Here is a 9,565-nt window from a genome sequence, read left to right as displayed (position 1 = left end):
GAGAGAAGCTGGCTCCCGCTGAGCAAAGAGCTCGATCCCAGGACACTGAGGTCATGACCTGAGCCGAAGGCAGCAGCTTAATCCACTGAGCCATCCAGGTGCCCCAGCCCCACATTATCTTGTTTGAATTTTATTTATGTAATCTCTAAGCCCAATGTGAGGCTCAAACTCAGGAGTCAGGTGCCCCCCGCCATACATTATCTCATCTGAACCCTCAGAGCAACCCACCTTCAATCACTGCCCCTGGATTTAATTCAGTTTTATTGTATGTGTTTAGGGCAGGGGCAGTACTGTGTGTATTTCCAATTATTACTTTTTTAAAAAATTCATTCTTTTTTAAATTTGGTTTTGACAGCCAAGTAATGTGTAATGCATTTATGCATCTCATAAAAAATTTAAATGGTAGAGATGAAGCACAAATGACCTTCGACCTCCCTCTGACATTCTGGTGTGTAAACCTTCTTGGCCTTTGCATGCATTTTGTTATCCAAACATGAACATGTGGAGAGAACATTTTGTAGTTAAAAAAAAATAAAAGGGATCATACTGAAATTATTTTCCCCCAAATATTATTGTGAAAATTTGTAGACATTTAGAAAATTTGAGATAACTATACAGTGAATACTCATACTTACCACCTAGATTCCACAGTTCTTAACATTTTGCTATATTTATACCTATTATCTGTCAACTACCTTATTTTTTTTATAGGCTTCAACTAAATTGCAGACGTCAGTGCCTTTCACCCTTAAGCACTTCACATACACAATAGAGTTCAGAATTTTTTAGGTTAAACTTATACACTCAGATGTATTTTTGTGTTTTCCTACATCTTGATTTTCCCTTCTGCCTAACATCCTCTCTAAGGTGGTGTCTGCCCTTCCTTTTTTAACGGAAGCACAGTTCCACTGAATAGATGTGTCCCTGTCAATCCCCACCCCCATCCTTCTTTAATGGACGTTTAGGTTGTTTCGAGATTTTCACCCAAAGGACGGACGTATCCCCTTGTGTGGCAATGGCCTTTCTTGCGTATGCCTCTTTGGGTTCTTGCACGCGTTTTTCTACGATAGCTACCGAGAAGTGGAATTGAGCAAAGAGAAGGCCCATTCTTAATTCTAAAAGATCTCGTTAAATTTTCCCCTCTTCCCCTCAAACTCCCACGAGCATCGCACGTTCCGCACACCTTTGTCAACCCCGGAAGGTACCTGTCATTTAATCTGCAGACAACTCTAAGGGTAAGGAAATGACGGGAACCCAGTGCGGCTGCCCAGCGCAAGAGGACCAGGCACAGGCTGTGGCACCGGGCACAGAGAACGCGTAGCCGGGAGGCACCCTCCTTAACATCCGTTCTTGTTAACGTGCGCACTCCCCAGGGCCTGCGGGCTTAGCCGGAGGCGCCGGGCGCCCGCCGCAGGGGCGTGTCCTCCACAGGCCCCGCCCCCGCTGCGTGCGCACGTCGGACCGCCCTCGCGCCGCCCGCTCCGCTGCGGCGGCCGCGGCACTTCAGGGAGTCGCTGGTGGACGCGCGAGCGCGGCGACTGACGGACGGCCGAGCGGACAGGAGGTGGGTGAGTGGGCCCTTCTCTGGGCTCCTCCGCGAGTCCGGCCAGCCCGGGCCTTTGGGAGCTGGGCCGGGCGGGCGGCGGCACGCTGGGGCCCTATCGCCGGCCTGAGGGAGACCCGGGGGGCAGGGGCGGGGGGCGACCGGAAACGGGATGAGCGGGGAGGGGGCCGAGCTGAAGATACCCGCTTCCTACGCGCAGCTTCGGCGGGCCCGCGAGGCCAGGGCAGCCGGTCCGCGTTGGGCCCCGTTGGGCCCAGCCCCTCGCGGCGTCACGAGTGCGCGGGGAGAGGTGACCCCGGGGGCGCCGCGTGCCGTCTTGGCGTTCTTGGCGGGGGTTGCAGCCTCCCGCCGCGGTGGGCCCGCCGGGACCCCCGCCTGTCCCCCGGGCTCCTGAGGTCTGTGCCCCGCGTGGCGGCTGTTGCGGGCTCTGCGCTTCCTCCTGAGTCACCTCAGTCGGAAGGGCGCTTTGAGTCACTGTCATGACTTCATGAGTGACCCGTGACCGCCGGGGCGCAGACCGGTCGGGAGGGACCGACGCCCCGGGGCTGCCGGTTAGTCCCGGCGTGGAGTTTACCAGTCACGGCGTCGGCGCGCTGCTGTAGGTGCATTAATTGCCCGTGGTTGCCAGGAGCGCCTTGCACAGTCCCTTGCACCAGGCCTGCCTGTGTCATGCGATTTAGGTGGATTCTGATGAACCGCTTGTTGTGGCCTGTGGCAGTTCGTGTTCCCGTGGTTCTCTGAACCATACGAGGCGGCATGTGATTGGGGGCGGGGGGTGGGGGGTGGGAAACACCCCCACCCCCCGTATAATGCTCTGCAGTTCGCTGTCAGCCCCTTCCAAAAGCTTGTGAGTTGATAGGTTTTTCCACTTATACAATGGAATTAATGATGAGACGCGGGTTAAATGACTTCACCTCCATCCCACAATGGAGAAGACACCACAGATGGCTTTGATCCTAGTCATCTGCCTAGAGAACCCATGATCTTTCCTAAACAGCGTGGTAGAGATTGGAAGTGGATTATGTCGTTTAAACTCTCTTCCCTCTCCCGGTAACCTGTCTTCCAAGTAGAAAGAAACAGGAGCTTAGTGGTTTTGTGTATTTGAATTTATGGTTTGACGTTGGCTAGCGTGTTCTGCTTAAAATTTTAACTGCCATGTTTAAAAATTTTATTTTTTCTTTTTGCATGGAGTGGGTTAAGGAATACACTTCAGTAGGTGCTTTATTCTTTAGTTTTTTTTCTTTTCTCTTTCCTTCCTTCTTTCTTTCTTTTTTTTCCAAGAAAAATCACAAGCTTACCAGAAGTTCACAGCTTAGGTATTTACAGGCTTACTTGGTGGAATTGGAAGAACTTTTAAATACAGCACCTAAGCCAAAACACTGGGAATTAAGGGCTTGGAAATACTCACTGTGAGGAACCCCATCTAACTGGGGATGTGGGGAGGAAAATGTATGGTTCTCTTTATTGTCTGATTTGCTTTGCTTTTTTCTTCTGCTTGGGCCGGTATGGGGAGATTCTGTGAGTCACTGGAGTCAGGAGTATGAGCTGCTCTAGAAATGGCAATGCCAAGTGAGAAGATGAATTATAGAAAGTATTCATTGCCTTTTAGCTCACCCCTTACTGAGTTTGTTGAAATGCAAAATTGGACAGCTGGGGCCTTTGAGCTACCTTGATTTTTTTTTGTTTTCTTTTAATAGCTGACTCTCTTCATAGGACAATTGAACTCTGCATCAGTATTGCATCAAAAACTAGAATTTCATTCCTTCAGGAGAAAGATATTTTTGAAAACTGGAATTTTGGGGGCGCCTGGGTGGCTCAGTGGGTTAAGCCTCTACCTTTGGCTCAGGTCATGATCTCAGGGTCCTGGGATCGAGTTCCGCATCGGGCTCTCTGCTCAGCAGGGAGCCTGCTTCCTCCTCTCTCTGCCTGCCTCTCTACCTACTTGTGATCTCTGTCTGTCAAATAAATAAATAAAATCTTAAAAAAAAACCAAACTGGAATTGTGGGTTCATGTGGGTGGCTTATTCAGTTAAGTGTCTACCTTCAGTTCAGGTCATGATCCTGGGGTCCTGAGATTGAGCCTCATGTCCAGCTCTCTGCTCAGCTAGGCTCTGCTTCTCCTTCTGGCCAGCACCGCCCCCCACCCAACTCCCGCTCTCTCGATAAAATCTTTAATAAAATTTGGAATTGTGTATTTATTGTACAGTTGAGAATTCAGCTTGTTAACTTCCTGGTGAAAAAAAAGAAAAATTTGAACTGTAAGTTACCTCCTGGTATGTTCTTGGCCACAGTTAACTGAAAAGTTATAAATAGACATTTAATGCAATCTTTTTTTCTTATAGTAATCAGTGAGAGAATTAAGAGCTCTGAATTACATATCTTTTGTAACACAGTGAGGGTTATGTGCTTTTTAACTAAATTTATTATGTCTGTTAGGTTTGTGCAAAAACATAGGATGAAAGGTCTTTTGTTGTAATTTGAATGATTTCTCAGGATATATTTGCAGTACTGAGAAGCAGTGCCATTACTGATTAATTCTTGGGAGGAAAGGAGGGAGGGACAGAAGAGAGACAGAAAAGAGTAGAAGGAGGGGGAATCTTTAATTGGAACAGTTACTGTAACTGCTTATAAGGAGGGCTTTCCTTTTCTTTTTTTAAATACTGGAAGATATTTTACTCTGGTGACCATGCAGGTGCTCTGCAGTATTGTTCACTAGTATGGTTTACTTCTCTACACTGACTCCAGTTAGTTACTGTAAGATATTATCTTCCATTGTATTACACATTTTAAAGCCAACTAATGAAGACAGCTGCACCCCTCAGAAATTTCAGTTTTAAATTTCTAATAAATTTGACACGCAGTACTGAAGTACAGCAGCCCATAACTGGTGGTCTCATTTAGCAACATTACATACATTTATGAATATGCAGTTACATTTATATATATTGCAAGAAATCTTTTCTGAATGACCATTGTCTTTTCATTTAAGAATAACACTGGTTACTGGAGCTCACTACAGATAATTTATTTCATTTATTTATTTATTTATAAAAAATATTTTATTATTTATTTGACAGAGATCACAAGTAGGCAGAGAGGCAGGGGAAGCAGGCTCCCCGTTAATGCGGGGCTTGATCCTAGGACTCCGAGATCCTGACCTGAGCCCAAGGTAGAGGCTTAACCCACTGAGCCACCCAGGTGCCCCTCACTACGGATAATTTAAAGGTATATAGCTATTGTAAAAGAAATCCACTTACAAATAGCGCACCCACAAGAACTACATCTAAATTGCAATCATGGCAGACTGAAATGGAGCTGGAAACTCTTTCTGGGTTGTCATATCAACAAATTTATATTCAGACCTCACAAGGCAATATTCTGAACTCTTCTTTAATTAAAAAAAAATTTTTTTAAAAGATTTTACTTATTTATTTGACAGAAAGAGGAAGATCACAAGTAGGCAGAGAGGCAGGCAGAGAGAGGGGGAAGCAGGCTCCCTGCTGAGCAGAGTCTGATGATGTTGCAATGATGATGATGATGATGATGATGATGATGTGGGTCTCAATCCCAGGACCCTGGGATCGTGACCTGAGCCGAAGGCAAAGGCTTAACCCATTGAGTCACCCAGGCATCCCTGAACTCTTAACTAGGCATTTCAAAGCAGCAATTAAATTCATATGTCTCTTACGTGAACAGGTTTTTTCTAATGCTTTGATATAATTTTCAAAGGCTTTTTAGCAAACATGCATTTCTCTGTGTAATAGATTTTTTAAAAGATTTCATTTATTTATTTGACAGAGACAGCAAGAAAGAACACAAGCGGGATTCTTGTGGGAGTGGGAGAAGCAGGCTTCTAACCAAGCAGAGAGCCAGATGCGGGGCTTGACCCAGGAGCCTAGGATCATGACCTGAGCCGAAGGCAGACGCTTAACAACTGAGCCACAGAGGCTCCCCTGGACTGACTTTTTGATTGAATTGTTGGGGCATGTGGCTGGTTCAGTTGGTAAAGCTGCGCCTCTTCATCTTGGGAGCTCATGAGTTCCAGGCTCATGTTGGACATAGAGTTTACTTAAAAAAAAAGTGAATTGTTAGGTATTAGATTAAGCTGATTAGTCAATTTGTAACCATTTTGTTTCACTCAAGCTATTCAACATTAGACAGTTTCATTTTACTTGTCTGTGTCTGTATCTAAATACATACTCATTTATATTAGGGTGAAAAATAAATGGTTTCTTCCAAAAAAGGAAGTTGTAATGGTATATTTTTGACATGAGAAAAACATTTAAGGGGCGCCTGGGTGGCTCAGTGGGTTAAGCCGCTGCCTTCGGCTCGGGTCATGATCTCAGGGTCCTGGGATCGAGTCCCACATCGGGCTCTCTGCTCAGCGGGGGGCCTGCTTCCCTTCCTCTCTCTGTGGTCTCTTCCCTTCCTCTCTCCTACTGTGATCTCTCTCTGTCAAATAAATAAATAAAATCTTTAAAAAAAAAAAAAAGAAAAACATTTAAGCCCTTTGAGCTGCAGTTTCTGTATCTGAAAAATGGGGTTAATACTTAATGAGGTTAAGATTAGCACCTTAAAAGACCTTCAGTGCCTTGAATGGTGTTTATAGATCTAAGATGGGTTTTCATACTTTGCTATTTGGGTAAGTTTGGGATTGGGCCAGGGAATAAGGTTTCCCATGTGATTCTTGTTTAGGGCCCCCTGTCTAAAGCACAGGCTAGAACAAAGTGGGAGTGGCCTGGCAAGAGGGTAGAGAAGTGAGTGAGTAGGGTTACTTGAGGAAGTGGACAGCAGAAGAGGAAAGAAAGGGGTAATTGTTGCATGGCAGTGACTGCTGTCAGCTTGTATTCCAGAGGCCGAGCAAGTAGATGGTCTCTTCTTTCTGCTTAGGGGTAAAAATTAATTTTTGTCACACGAATAGAGTTGTTTCTTTCCCAGGAGTATCATAGGCCTAATTATTGCCATAGTTCTCAGAAACTTTAAAAAGGCTTTGGAGGGGCACCTGGGTGGCTCAGTGGGTTAAGCCTCTGCCTTCGGCTCAGGTCATGGTCTCAGGGTCCTGGGATCAAGCCCTGCATCGGGCTCTCTGCTTAGCAGGGAGCCTGCTTCCTTCCTCCTCTCTCTCTGCCTGCCTCTCTGCCTGTTTGTGATCTCTCTCTGTCAAATAAATAAAATCTTTAAAAAAAATAAAATAAAAAGGTTTTGGAGAAGAATGACATAATAGAGACAGGTGTCTCATACCCTGCCTGTCTGACTTTTTACTAAATACTCCCAGCTTCCTGCCTTTCTCCCTATGTAATCGCTTAGTCTCAGCAGAGTTGAGTTTCACTGTTTCCTTTTGTGTTCAACATCGCAATTACCTGAGGGCTGTGGGAAAGCACTAGAGTGATTTAAATGATCTGCCATCATGCTTTTAGCTGACCTAGTTGATTGGCCTTCCTCATCAGTTGCTATGATGGTCATACTTTTTATGCCAACACTGGGACCCATAGTCTGAGCATATAGTGTACTCAAGGAATTGATGGGACAGGATATTTTATTTTAATCAGAACTGTCCTGGAAAATGTGGAACATAAGGTCAATCTTTAGCACTGTTGCCTGTACTGTACAATCAATATTTATACTGTGGTACACCTTGTTGTGTTGTTTATCTTTTTTATCTCTGTCTCTCTTTTTTTTTTTTTTTAAGACTTTATTCATTTGACAGACAGAGATCACAAGTAGGCAGAGAGAGGAAGGGAAGCAGGCCTCCTGCTGAGCAGAGAAGCCAATGTGGGGCTTGATCCCAGGACCCTGAGATCATGACCCGAGCCAAAGGCAGAGGCTTAACCCACTGAGCCACCCAGGCGCCCCTCTGTTTTTGTCTTTACTGAAAGGTGTTTAAAGTCCAAACCAGGGCTTTAGGACTCTTTTTGTTATTACAGAGCCCACAAGTATTATTAACGCTTGTTGATGATGCTGTGGCATGTCATGTGCCCAAGTGTAGCCATCCTCTTTCTTAGTTACTGGATCTGCTCTTCTCTCTGGCAAGACCTTTACACACGGCTGCAGAGGAACTGTTGTCCCGAGGAATTACTTCCAGGGCAGCCTGAAGGAGGGCAGGCAGGTGAAGAGAGAGAATTGGTAAACAAAACTATATGTGGGCTGGGAAAGGAGTGTAGGTAGTGTTTGAGTGCAGATGTAATGAAGTGTTGGCCTTCATGCCCTTGGTTTTCTACAGGAAGGCAAGGGGAGAGTCAGGCTTTCTCTTTGTTTAGTAATAGGTATCACACTAATTAGAAAATAACTTTTTAAATTTTTTAGATTTAAAAAAATATTTTAAAGATTTTATTTATTTATTTGACAGACAGAGATCACAAGTAGGCAGAGAGGCAGGCAGAGAGAGAGAGTGAGAGAGAGGAAAGGAAGCAGGCTCTCCGCTGAGCAGAGAGCCCGACGCGGGGCTCAATCCCAGGACCCTGGGATCATGACCTGAGCTGAAGGCAGAAGCTTCAACCCACTGAGCCACCCAGGCACCCTGATTTTTTAATTTTTTAAGTTACCTCTGTACCCGGCATGGGGCTCAAACTTACAGCCCAGAGGGGTGCCTGAGTAGCTCAGTTGGTCAAGCATCTGACTTTAGCTCAGGTTATGATCCCGGCCGGGGTCCTGGGATTGAGTCCAGCATCAGGCTCCTTGCACAGTGGGGAGCCTGCTTCTCTCTCTGTATGCTCTGCCTGCTGCTTCTCCTGCTTGTACATGCATGCACTCTGTCTCTCTGACAAAGAAAATCTTTAGGAAAAAAAAAAAAGAACCCGAGATCAAGGGTTGCATGCTCCTCTGACTGAGTCATCCAGGTACCCCCTAGAAAATCTAAAACACTCCATTCCTACCACACACTTTTTTTCTTTTCTTTGGACAGCATCAGCAAAATTTCCAAGTGTGTGTATTCAGTGTCATATTTGTCTTGCTCTTTGTGTTTGCAAAATCTGACTAGAGGAGAAAAGTGGAGTGACTAGTACTGTAGATTATTCTTTCTTGCCTTTGCGTTTGGCTTTTCTAGGGCACGTTGTCCAGTTTTAAAGTTACTGTTTAAGTGCAAGTGCCTAAAGGTAGAAGGGCAAAGAGGCAGTGATATTTGCCTGTTGGGCAGCATGTATTTCCTCTTTGGTGTGCAGAGTATTGGCCCTGAGGGGGTGTGCAAAACAACAACAAACCCAGCACAGTTGGAGTTGGCTGTCACCTGGGGGAAACTTGAAATAGTAAAATTGCTTCTTTTTTTTTTTTTAAATTTTTAAGATTATTTATTTATTTGAGAGAGAGAGAGAGAAAGAGAGATCATAAGTAGGCAGAGAGGCAGGCAGAGAGAGAAGGGAAAGCAACCTCCCTGCTGAGCAGAGAGCCCAATGTGGGGCTTGATCCCAGGACCCTGAGATCATGACCTGAGCTGAAGGCAGAGGCTTAACCCACTGAGCCACCCAGGTGCCCCATAAAATTGCTTTGGTTATGATTGTCGTTCTGACACAGTATTTTGGGAGGTCAGGAAGGTGAAGAGCTGAGAAACAGAAAAGACTGAAGAACTTGAACTGAACCCATTGGGGTTAGGTGAAAGTACAGTAAGAGAAAAGAAGACAGCCAAACAAAGGGGGAAGCCCTCTTTAATCAGTACTCAGGATCTCACTGAAAACATACTATGATGAAAATGTCTTTCATAAAGAGACTGCTGGAATGGGGATTCTTAACCTGAATTTTGGGTCTGTGGGTTAACTTTAGGGGCCTGTGGTTACTCTGGAATGTCACTGACAACATTTTTTATATGTAATTGTCCTGGAGAGAGAGTTTACAGCTGTCCTCTGATTCTGAAAGGGACTTGCAAACAAAAACGGTTAATGATTATTTTATTCTGGCAAATACCCTTCCTACCTATCTTCAGAAGTGCATGTCTCTGAATTTCTGTTTTCAGATGTGGAAGCATTTGGGTGGAAGATTAGAGACGGAAACCATAGCATTCCTTTGTAAACA

The 9,565-nt window shown here is 45.2% G+C and overlaps 1 protein-coding gene across 3 annotated transcripts in view; it reads left to right on the top strand.

Annotated features, from left to right (window-relative positions):
• Positions 1-1,445: 1,445 nt before the first annotated feature.
• HMOX2 (heme oxygenase 2) overlaps positions 1,446-9,565 on the top strand; it is a 32,284-nt gene continuing 24,164 nt past the window's right edge. The window contains exon 1 of one of the 3 annotated variants that reach the window (XM_004750507.3): positions 1,446-1,564. The gene's annotated coding sequence lies outside the window, so the exon portion shown is untranslated. Of the gene's footprint in view, positions 1,569-9,565 lie in introns of all 3 variants that reach the window. The other 2 variants (XM_004750508.3, XM_045072206.1) reach the window with 2 other exon arrangements.

Source organism: Mustela putorius, unplaced genomic scaffold (assembly GCF_011764305.1).
Source record: "Mustela putorius furo isolate JIRA1106 unplaced genomic scaffold, ASM1176430v1.1 tig00004007_pilon_pilon_pilon, whole genome shotgun sequence".
Classification (NCBI taxonomy): Eukaryota; Metazoa; Chordata; class Mammalia; order Carnivora; family Mustelidae; genus Mustela; species Mustela putorius.
Note: the sequence above shows the minus strand (reverse complement) of the source record. Positions and strands in the feature narration are given on the sequence as shown.